At 44.3% G+C, this 17,419-nt stretch overlaps 2 protein-coding genes across 2 annotated transcripts in view; one reads left to right on the top strand and one right to left on the bottom strand.

The window, feature by feature from the left end:
• MON1A (MON1 homolog A, secretory trafficking associated) overlaps positions 1-17,419 on the bottom strand; it is a 413,585-nt gene that overhangs the window by 33,604 nt on the left and 362,562 nt on the right. The gene's annotated exons all lie outside the window — the stretch shown is intronic.
• Positions 9,538-17,419, top strand: part of RBM6 (RNA binding motif protein 6) — a 144,181-nt gene continuing 136,299 nt past the window's right edge. Inside the window, exon 1 of the mRNA XM_073352606.1 lies at positions 9,538-9,621. The gene's annotated coding sequence lies outside the window, so the exon portion shown is untranslated. The remainder of the gene's footprint in view (positions 9,622-17,419) is intronic.

The following is a 17,419-nucleotide window of genomic DNA, read 5'->3' as shown; positions in this document are numbered from 1 at the left end:
GTACAAGGAGTCTTTCTGATGAGAGAGTGAAGCAGAGCAGCAGCCTGAACTCTGATGAGAGCAGAGAGAAGCCTGCACCAGTGACTCACAGCCAATTCGCTGCACTAGGATCTGTACGCCTGAGCTCTGGCATCACTGAGGTGTTTTACCAATGTTTGTTTTCTGTAATTCTTATGGCTCTATAGAGATGATTGGAGAGGCGGGTGAGCAGTAAGGTAGCAAAGTTTGCTGAGGACACAAAGCTATTTAGGTTAGGACCAGAGGGAACTGCGCAGAACTTCAGGGAAACTTAACCAAGCTAAGGAAATAGATAATATGACAGCAAATGCAATTCACTGTTGGCAAATGTTAAGCTACCTGATGTCTTTCAGGGGTCCAATTTAACTACATCAACAAGAAAGGGATCTAGGTGTCACTGTACGACAGCTCAGTGGACACTGCTGCTCCATGGGCAGGTGCAGTCAAACAAGCTAATGAGATGTTCAGGTTAGCGCTGTGGAAATAACTGATTCTTCAGTTCAGTGGCTGAAATGAAAAAGAAGAAATTTGTGTCAGGTAGAATTAAATGTTTTGTTCTACCTGGAACTAAAATTGTTTCTGTTTCGATTTGCCCCCACTTTAAAATAAAAGAAATAAAATTCTAAACAAAAAGTCATTTTGAATAAAAAAATCAAAACTTTTGTTTTGAAAATGTCCAAATTAAACTCTTTTTTTTACAAATTTTGTCCCCCGCCTGCCGCCAAAACAATTCAGTAGCTTTGACATGCATTTGAAAAATGTTTCAGCTGACCCAAACCTGCATTTTTAGATGGAAAAAAGTTTCCTGCTGAAAAATTTCACCCAGCTGTTGTTTGGCTGCATAGGAAATCGGATGGAGAAGAATATGGAGAATATTCTACTACTTTTATATAAAGCAGTAGTGTTGCCCCATCTATGTGTGGTACTAGACACCCCATCTCACATAGGATATTGCAGAACTGCTGTTCAGGGAATGACAACAGGAATGATCCAAGGTCTGGAGAAACTCCCAGGAAGAGAGATTGGAAAGACTGAGACTGTCACCTTAGAAAGGAGATGAATAAGGGGGGAGATGATAAACACATATAAAATAATGACTGATCTATTCTAGAGAATTGTAGGCAGTGTAGCTGTAGCCAGGTCGGTCTCAGGATATGAGAGAGACAAAGTGGGTGAGGTAATAGCTTTTATTGGACCAGCTTCTGTTGATGAGAGAGACAAGCTTTCAAGCTACACAGAGCTTTCTCATGTTACTCAAAAGCTTGTCTCTCTCACCAACAGAAGGTGGTCCAATAAAAGTTATTCCGTCACCCACCTGGTCTCGAGAAGGCAGATAAGGAGCAGGTGTTCTCCCTGTCTCATAATACAAGGACAAAGGACACAAAGTTAAAAGGTAGGAAATCTGAAACTGTTAAAAAGAATTTTCCCCCTCACAGTCTGTAATTAGACTGCAGAAGTCACTGCCACAGGATGTCACTGAGGCAAAGAATTAAGATTTAAAAATGGATTGGTTATTCATATGATATCAAGACTATCCATAGCTGACATAATTAGTGACAACACAAATTTTGGACAGGGTAATTAAACCTCATGCTTCAGGACTTAACCCTGTCTCTATTAGAGGCCAGGAGGAGACCTAATGAGGGGGGCAGGTTATCCCACATCTGCTACTGCACAGGATTCTTATTTTCCTCTGCAGCATCTGGTGTCAGCCCCAGGATACCAGACTTGGTGGACCTTGGCTCGGAGACAGCCTAGGAATTCTTATGTTTGCAGACTTTTAGCTATTCCATTATTTTGCCAGACAGTAATTGCCAAGATCACTCTCCTGTCCTTTTTTGGAGCTCAGAATTGCATTCTTGTTTCTCTTCCCATCCCGGGGCTTTCCTAGATTTCTCAAAAACATCTTCCTCTGTTTCTTCATGCTCTAGAGGCCAAGCTCATGCCCAGGGTAACTTCACCAAAGCCAGGGGCGTTACAGTAGGGATGAGTTCGGCATCAGGCATCGTGAAGGGGTTCCACTCACTGCACGTGCACTTCCTTGGGCTAGGTCTGGGAATTAGCTCTTGCTCCCATCTGGCACCCTCTTCCATCAGTTACTCATGCTGTGGCCCCTCTCTCTCGCTTCCCATGACTCAAGGTGCTCCCTCTTTGTGATTCAGCCCCTTGGCCAGGTCACCATGTAATCTCCCCATCTTCAAGGGTAACCGAGTCCACCTGGACACTGTCCAAAAGCCACCTCAGGTAGTCTTCTGTCCCAACTCTGGGTCCTATGGCAGCAGCTAGTAGAGAAACCCAGGCCCACCAGGTTCCAGCCCAGGTGGCCTAGGACTAAAAACATAGGTCTGCTCAGTCTCAGGCCATATTGTTGTTTTCCTGGGTTCCTCCCCACTTCCCCTCTATCTCCTGGTTTACCACTACAGCTTCCTTCTCTTCCCATGGCTACTTCATCCCTCTGGGCCTCTTGTACAACTCCTAGTCCAGGCAGGACCCCAGGGCCTATTCTCCCTCTACAGCACAGCACCTCCTTGTCCCAAGCCAACTCCCCTGCCCTCTAGGTGTAACCCACACACCTTCTGGGTGTGATATTCTGTCCCATCCAGTGGCACCAAGACCACTGAGAGATTAATGAGTCTGCTCTACAGCCTTAACTAAGAGCCATATATATGGCTTTTAGCTCATACAGTAGAGGTTCAGGTACAAAGCTCCAGAAGTCCCAGGTTCAACGTCACCTGCCAAAATAACATAAGGAACAACTGCAAACCTCATCCCTGTGCTCCCTTCCTGGTTTTAAAATCCTATCCCAGCTCCTTCCCAGCTGGGCTTCATCTGCCATTAGGTGCTATCAATCCCTGGTTCTGCTCCCAGTGCAGTGTCTAAGGTAAATTGGCTCCATGTACAGGTGTCATGTACTCCATACCTTTCTATTTTCTGACTGTTCCTCCTTCTCCATTTCTAGGCTATTGATAACTGTGTTTACAAAGTCTTCCTTACTTTCTGCTAGAGAGTGGTGCACTTCATTGCTCATCATGTAGGTCGAGCTCCCTGTGTTATCCCACTTTTTAAGTGCAAATGGAGGTCTGGTTGGAAGGGCTGGCCAGAGTGAGGGGGGGATGTGAAGGAGCTGTGGGTGTCTGGCTACAGTACAGGTGGCAAGGGGCCTGGCTCCGGGGGCCTAGCCAGAGTGGCAGGAGGTGAGCGGCCTGAGTGTGGGGATCTAGCTGGAGTGTGGAGGGCTGGCCTGAGTGGGGGAAAGGGGACGGTTACCACTTTTGAAATACAAAAAACCCAGCACCCTTCCCACAAGGCAAGCCTGGCATAACCCCAACCACAAAGCAACTCCATAACCCTTGCCCCCTCCAACAGCCACTTATAGTATCTAGAGAGTTCACACATAGAGATAAGATTTTATCTGGCTGTATTTTAAAGAATCTTTATTGAGGTTACAGGGACAAACCATCCCGATGTGTAGAAAGAATAGTAAATATGGCAGGCGACCAGCTTGGCTTAATAGTGAAATCCTTGCTGATCTTGAACACAAAAAAAAAGCTTACAAGAAGTGGAAGATTGGACAAATGACCAGGGATGAGTATAAAAATATTGCTCATACATGCAGGAGTGAAATCAGGAAGGCCAAATCACACTTGGAGTTGCAACTAGCAAGAGATGTTAAGAGTAACAAGAAGGGTTTCTTCAGGTATGTTAGCAACAAGAAGAAAGTCAGAGAAAGTATGGGCCCATTACTGAATGAGGGAGGCAACCTAGTGACAGAGGATGTGGGAAAAGCTAATGTACTCATTGCTTTTTTTCCCTCTGTCTTCATGAACAAGGTCAGCTCCCAGACTACTGCACTGGGCAGCACAGCATGGGGAGGAGGTGACCAGCTCTCTGTGGAGAAAGAAGTGGTTCGGGACTATTTAGAAAAGCTGGACGAGCACAAGTCCATGGGGCCGGATGAGCTACATCCAAGAGTGCTAAAGGAGTTGGCGGATGTGATTGCAGAGCCATTGGCCATTATCTTTGAAAACTCATGGCGATCGGAGGAAGTCCCGGACGACCGGAAAAAGGCTAATGTAGTGCCCAGCTTTAAAACAGGGAAGAAGGAGGATCCTGGGAACTACAGGCCAGTCAGCCTCACCTCAGTCCCTGGTAAAATCATGGAGCAGGTCCTCAAGGAATCAATTCTGAAGCACTTAGCGGAGAGGAAAGTGATCAGGAACAGTCAGCATGGATTCACCAAGAGCAAGTCATGCCTGACTAATCTAATTGCCTTCTATGATGAGATAATTGGCTGTGTGGATGAGGGGAAAGCGGTGGACGTGTTGTTCCTTGACTTTAGCAAAGCTTTTGACACGGTCTCCCACAGTATTCTTGCCAGCAAGTTAAAGAAGTATGGGCTGGATGAATGGACTATAAGGTGGATAGAAAGTTGCCTAGATTGTCGGGCTCAACGGGTAGTGATCAATGGCTCCATGTCTAGTTGGCAGCCGGTATCAAGTGGAGTGCCCCAAGGGTCGGTCCCGGGGCCGGTTTTGTTCAATATCTTCATAAATGATCTGGAAAATGGTGTGGATTGCACCCTCAGCAAGTTTGCAGATGACACTAAACTGGGAGGAGTGGTAGATACGCTGGAGGGTAGGGATAGGCTACAGAGGGACCTAGACAAATTAGAGGATTGGGCCAAAAGAAATCTGATGAGGTTCAACAAGGACAAGTGCAGAGTCCTGCACTTAGGACGGAAGAATCCCATGCACCGCTACAGACTAGGGACCAAATGGCTCGGCAGCAGTTCTGCAGAAAAGGACCTAAGGGTTACAGTGGACGAGAAGCTGGATATGAGTCAACAGTGTGCCCTTGTTGCCAAGAAGACCAATGGCATTTTGGGATGTATAAGTAGGGGCATTGCCAGCAGATCGAGGGACGTGATCATTCCCCTCTATTTGACACTGGTGAGGACTCATCTAGAGTACTGTGTCCAGTTTTGGGCCCCACACTACAAGAAGGATTTGGAAAAATTGGAAAACGTCCAGCGGAGGGCAACAAAAATGATTAGGGGACTGGAACACATGACTTATGAGGAGAGGCTGAGGGAACTGGGATTGTTTAGTCTGCAGAAGAGAAGAATGAGGGGGGATTTGATAGCTGCTTTCAACTACCTGAAAGGAGGTTCCAAAGAGGATGGATCTAGACTGTTCTCAGTGGTAGCTGATGACAGAACAAGGAGTAATGGTCTCAAGTTGCAGTGGGGGAGGTTTAGGTTGGATATTAGGAAAAACTTTTTCACTAGGAGGGTGGTGTAACTCTGGAATGAGTTACTTAGGGAGGTGGTGGAATCTCCTTCCTTAGATATTTTTAAGGTCAGGCTTGACAAAGCCCTGGCGGGGATGATTTAGTTGGGGATTGGTCCTGCTTTGAGCAGGGGGTTGGACTAGATGACCTCCTGAGGTCCCTTCCAACCCTGATATTCTATGATTCTCTGATTCTCTGATAAGATTGATAATGTCTCACATATGTGACTCAAACCCTCTCTCACACCTGTGAGGTGTGCTTGCGTGTTGGTGGGCAGGCAGCTGCTATATTTTCAAGAGTTTTGATCTGGTATTGCTTAAATCGAGGAAGTGGGAAAACTGCAGCATTTTTAGCGGGACACAGAACCTTTTAACATTAGCTATCCCAGTGTATTGTGATAATAATGCAAACATTTAGACCCATGTGAAAAACCGCAGCAGATTAAATTGTTTTTCTGGCAACTGGCAAATCCATAAAAAAACAGGCCAGGCTGGTCAAATACCAGCCAGGTGGTAACTCTAGTGAGGGGTCTTGCTTGACTTGGTCAATTATCCCAGCCTTTCTTTGTTTTCTTGTTAGGATTACAACCATTTTTGAACCCTCATTAATTTCACACACCCTCATTTATTAAATAGATCAACTTTCTGATTAACATAAGAATGGGCATGTGACGGTGCCCCCCCATAAGGCTTTATGGAAATATGCTTATGAATGTATATATGACATAACTAGAATATGTTTTATGCTACACATACCATGTAACATATCTCTGTAAAGGTTATGATCTACTGAATCTGTTCCTCCTATTTGTATGCATGTATCATTTTTGTATTCAAAGTTATGAATATTGGCTGTATACTTGTCTGATTTTAAATAACCTTAGTAAGGCACTTGGTCAGCTTCTTTAGAAAGGAATTTGCAAAGTTAAGTGCCCAATCAAGAAGCCTTTAATGAACAATGGATGTTGGAAGGCTCTAGTCCACATAAGAAGTCTTCCTGCGGACATTCAAGATACTATGTGGGTAATGGTAAGGTCAGGCTTGACAAAGCCCTGGCTGGGATGATTTAATTGGGGATGGGTCCTGCTTTTGAGCAGGGGTTGGACTAGATGACCTCCTGAGGTCCCTTCCAACCCTGATATTCTATGATTCTATGACTTGCACAGGTGACTCCAAAACTCCATCTTGGAGCTGGACTTTGCATAGGAGAGAGGAGGGGGTCTGCACACAAGAGAAAGTCTATTTAAGCCCGTGGGAGACCCCTCCATTTTGTCTTCAGCTGGCTAAAGAGAGAGCCTCTCTAACCCCAAGGATACCTGAAAGAAACTGGAACAAAGGACAGTAACTACAGGGGGTGTGAGTGATTGCTGGATCCAGACTAGAAGGAGACTAGACTGTAAAAGGAAGCTTACTGGGTGAGAATTTTATCTGTATTCAGTTTTATTACTGTACTAGACTTAGACTTGCGTGTTTTATTTTATTTTACTTGGTAATTCACTTTGTTCTGTCTGTTACTACTTGGAACCACTTAAATCCTACTTTCTGTAATTAATAAAATCACTTTTTACTTATTAATTAACCCAGAGTATGTATTAGTACCTGGGGGGAGCAAACAGCTGTGTGTCTGTGTGTCTCTGTCAGTGATATAGGGGGTGAACAATTTATGAGTTTACCCTGTATAAGCTTTATACAGGGTAATACAGCTTTATTTAAGGTTTGGAGCCCATTGGGAATTGGACATCTGAGTGTTAAAGGCTGGAACACTTCTTTAATTGCTTTCAGTTAAGTCTGCAGCTTTGAGGCGCATGGTTTGGACCCTGGATTTGTGTTGGAGCACACTGGTGTGTCTGGCTCAGCAAGAGAGGGTGCTGGAGTCCTAAGCTGACAGGGCAGGAAAGCAGGAGCAGAAGTAGTCTTGGCACATCAGTTGACAGCCCCAAGGGGGTTTCTGTGATCCAACCCGTCACAGGGCATACTGTATCAGACCAAAGGTCCATCTAGCCCAGCATCCTGTCTTCCGATGCCTGGTGTCCCAGAGGGAATGAACAAAACAGGTAATCATCAAGTGATCCATCCCCTATCTCCCATTCCTAGCTTCTGATGAACAGGGGCTAGGGACACCATCCCTGCCCATGCTGGCTAATAGTCATTGATGGACCTATCCTCCATGAATTTATCTATCCTCCATGAACTTATCTTAATATTAATTAATATTTCTTTCCCCTGCTAATACACTTGACAAAATTTTTCTTATTTCCCTTAATTTCTTTGACAACATTAACTGAAGGGCAGAAGAAAATATTGTGCTGTGTGCTAGACCTCAGTAGAATGCTCTACAATACACTGCATATGCAATAACTGAGGCAGGATCCCTGATCTGTCCACACATGCCTTTCCATATCATATGGCCGTTCTTTTGTAACAAGAATTTCAATTTCTTTTTAATAAGACTAGGAAGTTCCATACAGAAAATGAGATTAAAATAACATTAAGGCTGAACAGTGAAGCACTCAAAAGCCAGGAAATTATTAAATTAATGTGCTTTGCAGAATCTTAACTCTGCCTCCTTGTGCATCTGCATAACTGCATGATCACAGTGTTTAAATGCATTGTCACAAGCTATTTTTTCCACTGGATATTTGCCTCATTTAATTCGCAGTATGGACAATGCTCAGCGAAGGAAGCAACAGTTCAATATTTATTGTTATCCTAATCCTTATATGTGGCCCTGTACTTCATTCACTGCACATCATCCAAACCCAGTGCTGAACAAAGAAAGTATTTGAGGGACACCTGCCTATACACTTTCCAACTTCTATAGTGGCAGCAGGGAGGCAATGTGACCTAATCAATAAATCCCTGGATGGGACCTCAGGAGACCAGACCTGCTTGTGACTGTGGGGAGGTCATTTTGCTTCTCTGTGATTCAGCTTCCCCTTCTGTAAAATGGGGATAATACCTCGTTTTTAAAGCATTTTGAGATCTACTGATGAAAAGCAGTACGTAAGAGCTAGATATTATTATTACAATAACTGAGGCATGGGTGCTCCTCATTGCACCCCCATTTACTATACGAAGGGGTCTCATTCGCCAGCCAAGCATGGGGCTGTTCTTAAGATTAGCAAATCCCGAAGCAAGAGCTGGGATGAGATGAAATGGGCAAGGCCACTAGCTGGAACCTTTTATATCCTCCAGAAGGTCAAAACATAGGTGATGTTAGTGGAAGGTAATGACAGCATCATGCCTGTGGAACCATTGCGTATCAGTAGAGAACAGAGGCCTTTGCTTGCTGTAATCAGAATCACTCTGTCTCGATGCTCTAGACAGATCATTCTTCTGGTTGAGTTACCAGTGATTTAATAACTGCCAGGTTTAGACAGCGACTTACTCAGTGAATGTATCATGCAAGTGCTTACTCGCTGCAAACGAGTCGAGTGTAGCACCCAGACATTGCTTTAGCTCCATCAAAGCCCAAATCTGCAGCTCCACTGAGATCAGTGCCTATGGTTCTCAGCTCTGCCAGTTGTCTTCTCTGTTATGTTTCTCTTTGTCAATCACTCATTTCTGTAGCCATGCTGATGTTATTAGGGAAGTAACTTACATTCTTGCCATCCCTTTCCCCCCTCTAGTCATGTGTCTCATTGGCAATTGCCTTCACATTGATTTGTGGCTGTGTTTCACAATTATGTCTCTTGCGGTATTTGCCAACCTTGAACTTTAAAAAATCGAGAGGTAGCCCCCAAAATATTGAGATTGACTTGAAATCATAATTTTTGTTTCTTTATTTGCCTCGTTGCAACCACCAGGGCTAGAATCTCCCTGTCTTTTAATGTTGGCAGGGAGTCGCGTGGAATCACATGCCTCTAGGAGCTGGGGCTTTAGGGCTAGTGCCACCAGAGCGGGTGGCCTGCCCGCGTGCTGCCTCGGGGGGGCAGGGGGGGCGCTGCATAGGCCTGCGTGAATGCTGTGCGTGCTGCGGGCTAATCTGAACTGCCTGGCTGCAAAGGGAAGCGCTGCCCGGCTCGGTGCCTGCCCCGCCTGGCCCCATGCTCTACGCTAAGTTGCAGGGTGACTCCCCATCGGAGAAGCCGGAGTCCGTGCATGAACTGCAAGGCACCTGGGAACTGTAGTCCGCCACCCGCCTCTCGCATAGCGGCCGCGGCGGGCGGCTGTGCAGTGCATGCTGGGAGTGGTGGTGCGGCGGCGCGCCCGGACTCTGTGTCCCATGGTGCAGCCAGGGGGCGCTGCCCCGGAAGTTCCGGTTTCCTCTCGGCGCTGCTGCGGGCCTGGGGCGGCGGTTCCGTTGGTGTCTGAGGTGAGGGGGCGCCCGGTTTGCTGCGGTGTTGGCGACAGCGGGAGCCGCGAGAGCCTCCAACTACCCCGCCCCCCGGGCAGGCGGCGGCGAACGGCACCATTCCGCTCCGGCTTCCCGCGCAGGCCAGGCCTGGCGGCGGGGCACGCGGAGCGCGGGCGGGGCGCTGGGGGGCTCCCGGGGGCGGGCTGGGTTCACGGCGGATGGGCGCTGGGGCGGGCGGGGCATGTGGGCTCCCGGCGCTGGGGTGGGTCGAACATGCGCGGGGGGGGGGCGCTGGAGCTGTGCGTGTGTAGGGGGGGTCCGAACATGCGGGGGGGACGCTGGAGCTGTGCGTGTGTTTGGGGGGGTCGGACATGCGGGGGGGACGCTGGAGTTGTGTGTGTGTGGGGGGGCGAACATGCGGCGGGGACGCTGGAGCTGTGCGTGTGTTTGGGGGGGTCGGACATGCGGGGGGGACGCTGGAGCTGTGTGAGAGTAGGGGGGGTCGGACATGCGGGGGGTTGTGTGTTTAGGGGGGTCGGACATGCGGGGGGGGCCGCTGGAGGGGTGTGTGTGTGTGGAGTCGGATGTCCAGTGGGTACTGGAAATGTGTGTGTGTGGGAGGGGTGCGCTGGAGGTGTGGGGGGTAGAACATGTGGGCTCCTGGGTGGGAGCTCTGGGGTGGGGGGGCATGCTGGCTCCAGCTGGGTGGCAGGCATATGGGCTCTCTGGGGGCTAGGGGCTTTAACAGTGGGAGTGCTCCTGGCAGGGGCGGGAGAGGGCACTAGGAGGCATCGCTTATGTGGGTTCTCAGTTGGGGATATGTGTGGTTGTTTATGCAAGTTCTCAGGGTGGGGGGTCTCTATGTGTGGGGTGGGGTTGCCCCATAGGTCTCATTGGAGGAGGGGGTCATAGTGGGGTGGCGGGAGGTTAATCATCATGGGCCTTGGGGAGGGCTCGTGGGGGGTGGGGGCTTTGCTGGGGATTTGCCATGGAGAGGCAGGTGCTCTTGTTTGAGGTGTGGTTGTGGTGTGTGAGGAAGTATGGCTGGGGTTGGGTCAGTTTGTTAATAGGAGTTTCCTGCCTGTGACATTTTGCTGGGGAGACTGCAGTCTTTGGGTTGGGGGGGAGGGATTCAGGTCATGAGGGCAGCCTGCAGGATCCTGGTTTGCAGAACAGGGTGGGAATTGAGGGGTCTTGCCAAGGGGTTCCCAGCTTCAGGGAGTTTGGTAGTGCAGGGTCCTGGCTAGGAAGGTGCCATTTTTGGGTAGGCAGCTGGCCATGGGGGATTTCAGCGGCTTTTGGTTGAGGTGGGCTGATTACAGGGTTTGCAGTGGGCTAAAAGGGGTTCCCACTGTGTGGGGTTCCTAGCCAGGGTGCTATGTGGTAAATTGCTGTGGAGCTGGGATGTTTCAGTTCCGGGGGTTCATAGCCCTGGAGGTGTTGGACCTGGGACAGCACAGATAATTTTTAAGGATCCTTATGGGACTGTCAGGGTTGAGTGAAGAAAACATTAGGGTGTATTAGTGGGGATGAGGGCTTGCAGTAAGGTTGAATTGTGGCCCTACTGGCTCACAGTGTCTGTTGCCAGGCCAATTGGAATGTGCATGCATAAGATTTAATGCCTATTGTATGATACTATAAATATGGGTGTTTCTGCAGTCTAACATGTATATTTATAATAATTGCTAATACAGGTGTAAAGCTTGTATTTTAGGTTATATGAAAACTTGTGTATTGTTTTTGGAATGGCACGCAATCATAGACCTGGGGTACCAGACTTCCAGTCTGCTTGATCAGCTTCTGTAATAGGTTAACACTGCAGAAACTAAGTTTCATTCTGGTTTTTATGGGTATGAAAATAGATTTTTGAATGTAACCTAAGTTTCAGATTAACACAGCATTACAATGGCCTGTAGATGCACTGTACCCATGAATTCACTGTCTGCTGTCAGTACCCATGAGTTCACATGATTTAGATTTGCAATTGCTTTAATAACTTGTGTACACAATTGCACTGTGTCCATCAGGTAACTGTACTCTCAGATGCCCAAATGATGGGCGGAAAGGACTGGGACTGAAAGAGTCCGGTATTTTCTCTCCTGAACAATCCTGGATACAGCAGTAATTTTATAAATAGTTTAATGCATACTTCGACACTGGATCTTTGTACAAACTTATTGTCAATAGTGACATATCCTCTATGAATATGGGGAAGAATGTGAGTCTAACTTTGTAGCCCGAGCCCCTAGGAATAAACTTAACACATGATGCATATGCACTGGGGGGAGAGTTAAACTTGTGTTCACCAAAAAATTCTACATTTTTTGGCTCTTGAGTAACTAACTGCAACTGTTACTTTCTTTTAATGTAGTTTTTTTTTGCATATAATATTTATTTAGAACCTTATTGGAATGCGGTAGTATAACAGACATTTGAAAGTGAGGAAAGTAGGTTATAGTATGAAAAATCTCGTTCTGAAATTTCTCTCAGAATTCCAAACCAATCTTTATACTGCCTCCCTTACTATTGGGAGGACATTGCTAATTGTTTCATGAAACAAACATGCATTAAACTTTTATTCTGTCAACAGTACAAGGGGATCTCTGTCTGGTCTTGTGAGTTTGTATTGGGATCTGATGCCTGTATAGTCAAGTCAGACTATTATTCTTTTTGGTGGAGCAGAAATGTCTGTAGTTAAGGTTTTTATAATTTGTTATGGTAGTGCCCCAAGGCCCTGATCAAGGTCAGGGCTTCGTTTTGCCAGGTACTGTACAGACATGTATGAAGAGACAGTCTCTACCTTAGAGAGCTTGCTGTCTTTAAAAGAAAAATTGGACGAAGGGTCAGTGTGGACATAATCTGGGCTGTGGAAAAAGATGATCTGGTCTCTTATCAGGAGAGCATCATCTCTGGGCACTATTGGGGCAGTGAATGGGATAGAGTGGGGTATTCAGCCCAAAATAATTTTCAAAATTGGGGACCATAAATGGAGGGTAATATGTGGATGGTATGGTTTCTGCCCCGTACTGGAGGATGGTGAAGGCTGGTTTCTAGCTTTTCATTAGTGGATCATGTCAACAATGTTGGGAGCCCTTGCTTAGATGACTCTCCTTTTGTCCTTCCAGAGCAGAGGTTACAATACTGATAGCATGGCAGTGGGAGAGCTCTAAAAATTCCCCAGTTGTAGCCATGGGCATAAAGTCTATCACAAGATCTGAAAAGCAAGCAGGAAATCGTTGGTTCGCTGTCAGACTGGGAGGATGTATCTAATGGGTCCTGCAGGGGTCTGTCCTGGGTTTGATACTATTCAATATTTTCATGAATTATTCAGATAATGGAGTGGAGAGTATGCTTATAAAATTTGCAGATGATGCCAAGGTGGTAGGGGTTGCAAGTATTTTACCCTGACAAATTGGAGAACTAGTCTAAAATCAACAAGATAAAATTCAGTACATAAAAGTACAAAGTAGTACACTTGAGCTATGTCTACATTACAGACCTTACAGCAGCACAGCTGCACCACTGTGTAGCTGCTCAGTGCCAGCAGGAGAGAGCTCTCCCGCTGGTATAATTACACCACCCCTAACAAGTGGCGGTAACTATGTCGGCGGAAGAGTGTCTCTTGCTGACATAGCATTGTCCACACTGACGCTTCTGTCAGTGAAACTTTTATGTCAGTCGGGTGTAAAACCCTTGACTGACAAAAGTTTTGCCGATAGAAGTGCTAGTGTAGACAAAAAGAAAAGGAGTACTTGTGGCACCTTAGAGACTAACCAATTTATCTGAGCATGAGCTTTCGTGAGCTACAGCTCACTTCACTCATGCTCAGATAAATTGGTTAGTCTCTAAGGTGCCACAAGTACTCCTTTTCTTTTTGTGAATACAGACTAACACGGCTGTTACTCTGAAACCTGTCATAGTGTAGACAAAGCATTAGGAAGAAAATATCAAACGCACAGCTACTAAATGGGTAATAATTGGGGAGACAGTACTACTGCAGAAAAGGATCAAGGGGTTATAGTGAATCACAAAGTGAACATGTGCCAACAAAGTGATGTAATTACAAAAAAAGGCTAATGTCATTCTGGGGACTTGTGACCCTTCCCGGGAGTACCCACAGTTGTGAGGCACCTCGCTACCACCTACAATTAGCGTTAGGAAGCCTTGTCTTAGCTTGCCGGGGATCATCTCCCCAACTCCACCAGCAATGGGTGCATCTCCCTGGAGTGTCTAACCCCTGGTCCGCTGGACACTTGCAGTATTTACTGATTCACTACTTCCAAAGAAGCAATACTCCCCAGTTTACCAGTTTTATCTTAGATTACTGCTCCACTTAACTCACAGCACTTAGATCTGTTTATAGCAGGGTGGATAAAAATCAATGTCAAGATACATTATATCTTAAAGATATCTCATCATGGACTAGGGATTATAAATTCTAATTCTATAGTATGAGACAATATATTCATGTAATGTTTAAGAAAAGTTTTGTAAATGAGTTCCAATAGTTCATCGGTTAGGGACCTAATCTTATGGAGTTCCAGGGGCTTCTGTATAGATTATTTAGGCTAATCTTTTTATCTACCCAATGGGACTCAATGCTCAGTCTAGAAGATACCATCAGAGATGCTTAGTTTTGCAGTTCTCAAACTGTGGATTTGTCTCTCCAGAGATAACATGCTTGTTAACAGCAAAAATATTTTAAAATAAATAAATAATATATAGAGTTGAGAAATAACAGACCTCAACCCTATTGTCATTCTGCAAATTTGTGTACACAGAGTCAGTCCCTTACCTCTCTCTAAAGGTGCAAAATTTCAAAAAGTTCAGTGAATAGAAGATTGTTGGGGATGGAGTAGATCTGGACAAGGAGAAGAAGTCTGGAGATAAATGTGAGAAGGGAGGGACAAGCAGTAGAAACAAAAGTGAAACTGTTTGTGCAGCATATTCCAGAAGCCTTGAGGTCTTTCAGAGTGTAGCCTTGATTGATTTGAGATCTACCATTCCATTTTCTCACTAGAAGGGGAAACCTATAATGGCAGCAGGCCGTAAAAGAGACCCAGTTTGGGAATAAGAACCATTCAAGAAATATGTTTGCTTACATTTTAAAGAAAGTCACACTATCGAACTGGTGGAAGGCACTTAAGCACTTGGATTCAGAGACTGTTGAAGTGATAATCTCACTTTTATCAGCAGTAGCTGCTTCTGTCAGTGTAGAAAGAATATTTTCTTCCTTTGGACTAATTCATTCCAAATTGAGAAATCGTTTGGCACCTGAAAAAGCAGGAAAGCTTGTTTTTCTTTTCCAGATTATGAACAAACAGGAACATGAAGATGAAGACAATTGAGTTAGCTGCAGAAGCCAATCTTTTAAGTTTCTCATGATGACCTGACTGACAGTCAATATAATTTTTTTTTAAATTCATTTAACTATTTTAGTTAAAAAGAATTTTAACAAAAACAAACCTGATTTAAAAAAACTTCAATGTTTAACTAAATTCAAAAATTCATATGCTTGTTTTGTTAAAATATCATAGGTTTGCTGTTGAAGAAAAAAATCCAGAACACCTAAGTTTGTTGTTTTAGTTAAATAAAACAGTTTAAATGTCTGTCTGGTGATGTTCTCCTCCTAATACATCGTGGCAAGAAAATTCTCCAAATATTAATGATTAACCTGTTGAATTGGAGATAGTTCACCTCCCAATGACTTCATAAATATCTGCTTCAGTTATCTTTGGTTAATGAAATAACCAAACAATCATTCATTTTCTGGTATAGCTGTAAAACTAATCTGAAAAGTTTTCAAAATAAATCACTTTAAAAATGTATAGTGCGTACTTTCTAAAAATGAAACTTACATATCTATTTCTGAGTTGTGAAGAATATGTATTAAGGTTATAACCGCCAACAAGAATGCACTTTTATGTAGAAATCCATGATTAAATTGAGTCTTCCTCACTAGTGAATTAAATCAAATCCACCCTGGTTTATAGTGAAATCAAGGGTATGTTTATTTAACAAAGCATAGAGATTCGAGTAATAGTGAATAGAAATATTCAAAAGGTTATGTGTAAAATAGGGCTGTCAAGCAATTAGAAGGTTTAACTGCAATTAACTGTGCAAATAAACAATAACAAAATGCTATTATATAAACATTTTTGGATGTTTCCACATTTTCAAATATATTGATTTCAATAACAACACTGAATACAAAGTGTACAGTGCTCACTTATATTTATTATAAATATTTGTACTGTAAAAAAAGAATTTTTCAATTCACTTAATACAAGTACTGTAGTGCAGTCTCTTTATCATGAAAGTTGAACTTAAAAATGTAGAATTATGTACAAAAAATACATAAATGCATTCAAAAATAAAACCATGCAAAACTTTGGCGCCTACAAGTCCATTCAGTCCTACTTCTTGTTCAGCCAATCAGGTTTGTTTACATTTGCAGGAGATAATGCTGCCTGCTTCTTGTTTACAATGTCACCTGAAAGTGAGAACAGACGTTCACATAGCACTCTTGTAGCCGACTTTGCAAGATATTTATGTGCGAGATGCGCTAAAGATTCATATGTCCCTTCATGCTTCAACCACCATTCCAGAGGACATGTGTCCATGCTGATGACAGGTTCTGCTCGATAACGATTCAAAGCAGTGCAGACCAACGCATGTTCATTTTCATCATCTGAGTCAGATGCCACGAGCAGAAGGTTGATTTTCTTTTTTGGTGGTTTAGGTTCTGTAGTTTCTGCATTGGAGTGTTGCTCTTTTAAGACTTCTGAAAGCATGCTGTTCCAATCAGATTTTGGAAGGCACTTCAGATTCTTAAATCTTGGGTCGAGTGCTGTAGCTATCTTTAGAAATCTTACATTGGTATCTTCTTTGCATTTTGTCAAATCTGCAGTGAAAGTATTCTTAAAACAAACAACATGCTGGGTCATAATCCAAGACTGATATTACCATACATGGCAGAATGCGGATGTAAAACAGAGCAGGAGACATACAATTTTCCCACAAGGAGTTCAGTCACAAATTTAATTAATGCATTTTTTTTAACGAGCGTTATCAGCATGGAAGCATGTTCTCTGGAATGGTGGCCAAAACATATGAACGTTTAGCATATCTGGCACGTAAATACTTTGCTGTGCCGGCTATAGAAGTGCCATGCAAATGCCTATTCTCAGTTTCTGGTGATACTGTAAAAAAAGAAGTTGGCAGCATTATCTCCTGTAAATGTAAACAAACTTGTTTCTCAGTGATTGGCAGAACAAGAAGTAGGACTGAGTGGACTTGTAGGCTCTAAAGTTTTACATTGTTTTGTGTTTGAGTGCAGTTATGTAACAAAAAAAGTCTACCTTTCTAAATTGCACTTTCATGATAAAGAGATTGCACTATGGTACTTGTATGAGGTGAATTGAAAAATAGTTTCTTTTGTTTATCATCTTTACAGTGAAAATATTTTTAATAAAATAATATAAAGTGAGTACTGTACACATTGTATTCTGTATTGTAATTTAAATCAATATATTTGAAAACGTAGAAAAACTTCCAAAATATTGAATAAATTTAAATTGGTGTTGTGTTTAACAGGGTGATTAAAACTGCGATTAATTTTTAAAATTGTGATCAGTCTTCCCTCTAATTTTTTATGTGCATGTGGGGAATGAATTTTGTAATGTGCACCAATATGGAGGTGATGTGTGGTGGGTGTGGGGCCGAGGGATTTGGAATGTGGGAGGGGTCTCAGGACTGGGGCAGAGGGTTGGGGTGCAGGGGATGTGGGCTCTGGATGGGGATGCGGGCTCTGGGG

This window comes from Lepidochelys kempii, chromosome 7 (assembly GCF_965140265.1).
Source record: "Lepidochelys kempii isolate rLepKem1 chromosome 7, rLepKem1.hap2, whole genome shotgun sequence".
In the NCBI taxonomy this organism is placed as follows: domain Eukaryota; kingdom Metazoa; phylum Chordata; order Testudines; family Cheloniidae; genus Lepidochelys; species Lepidochelys kempii.
Note: the sequence above shows the minus strand (reverse complement) of the source record. Positions and strands in the feature narration are given on the sequence as shown.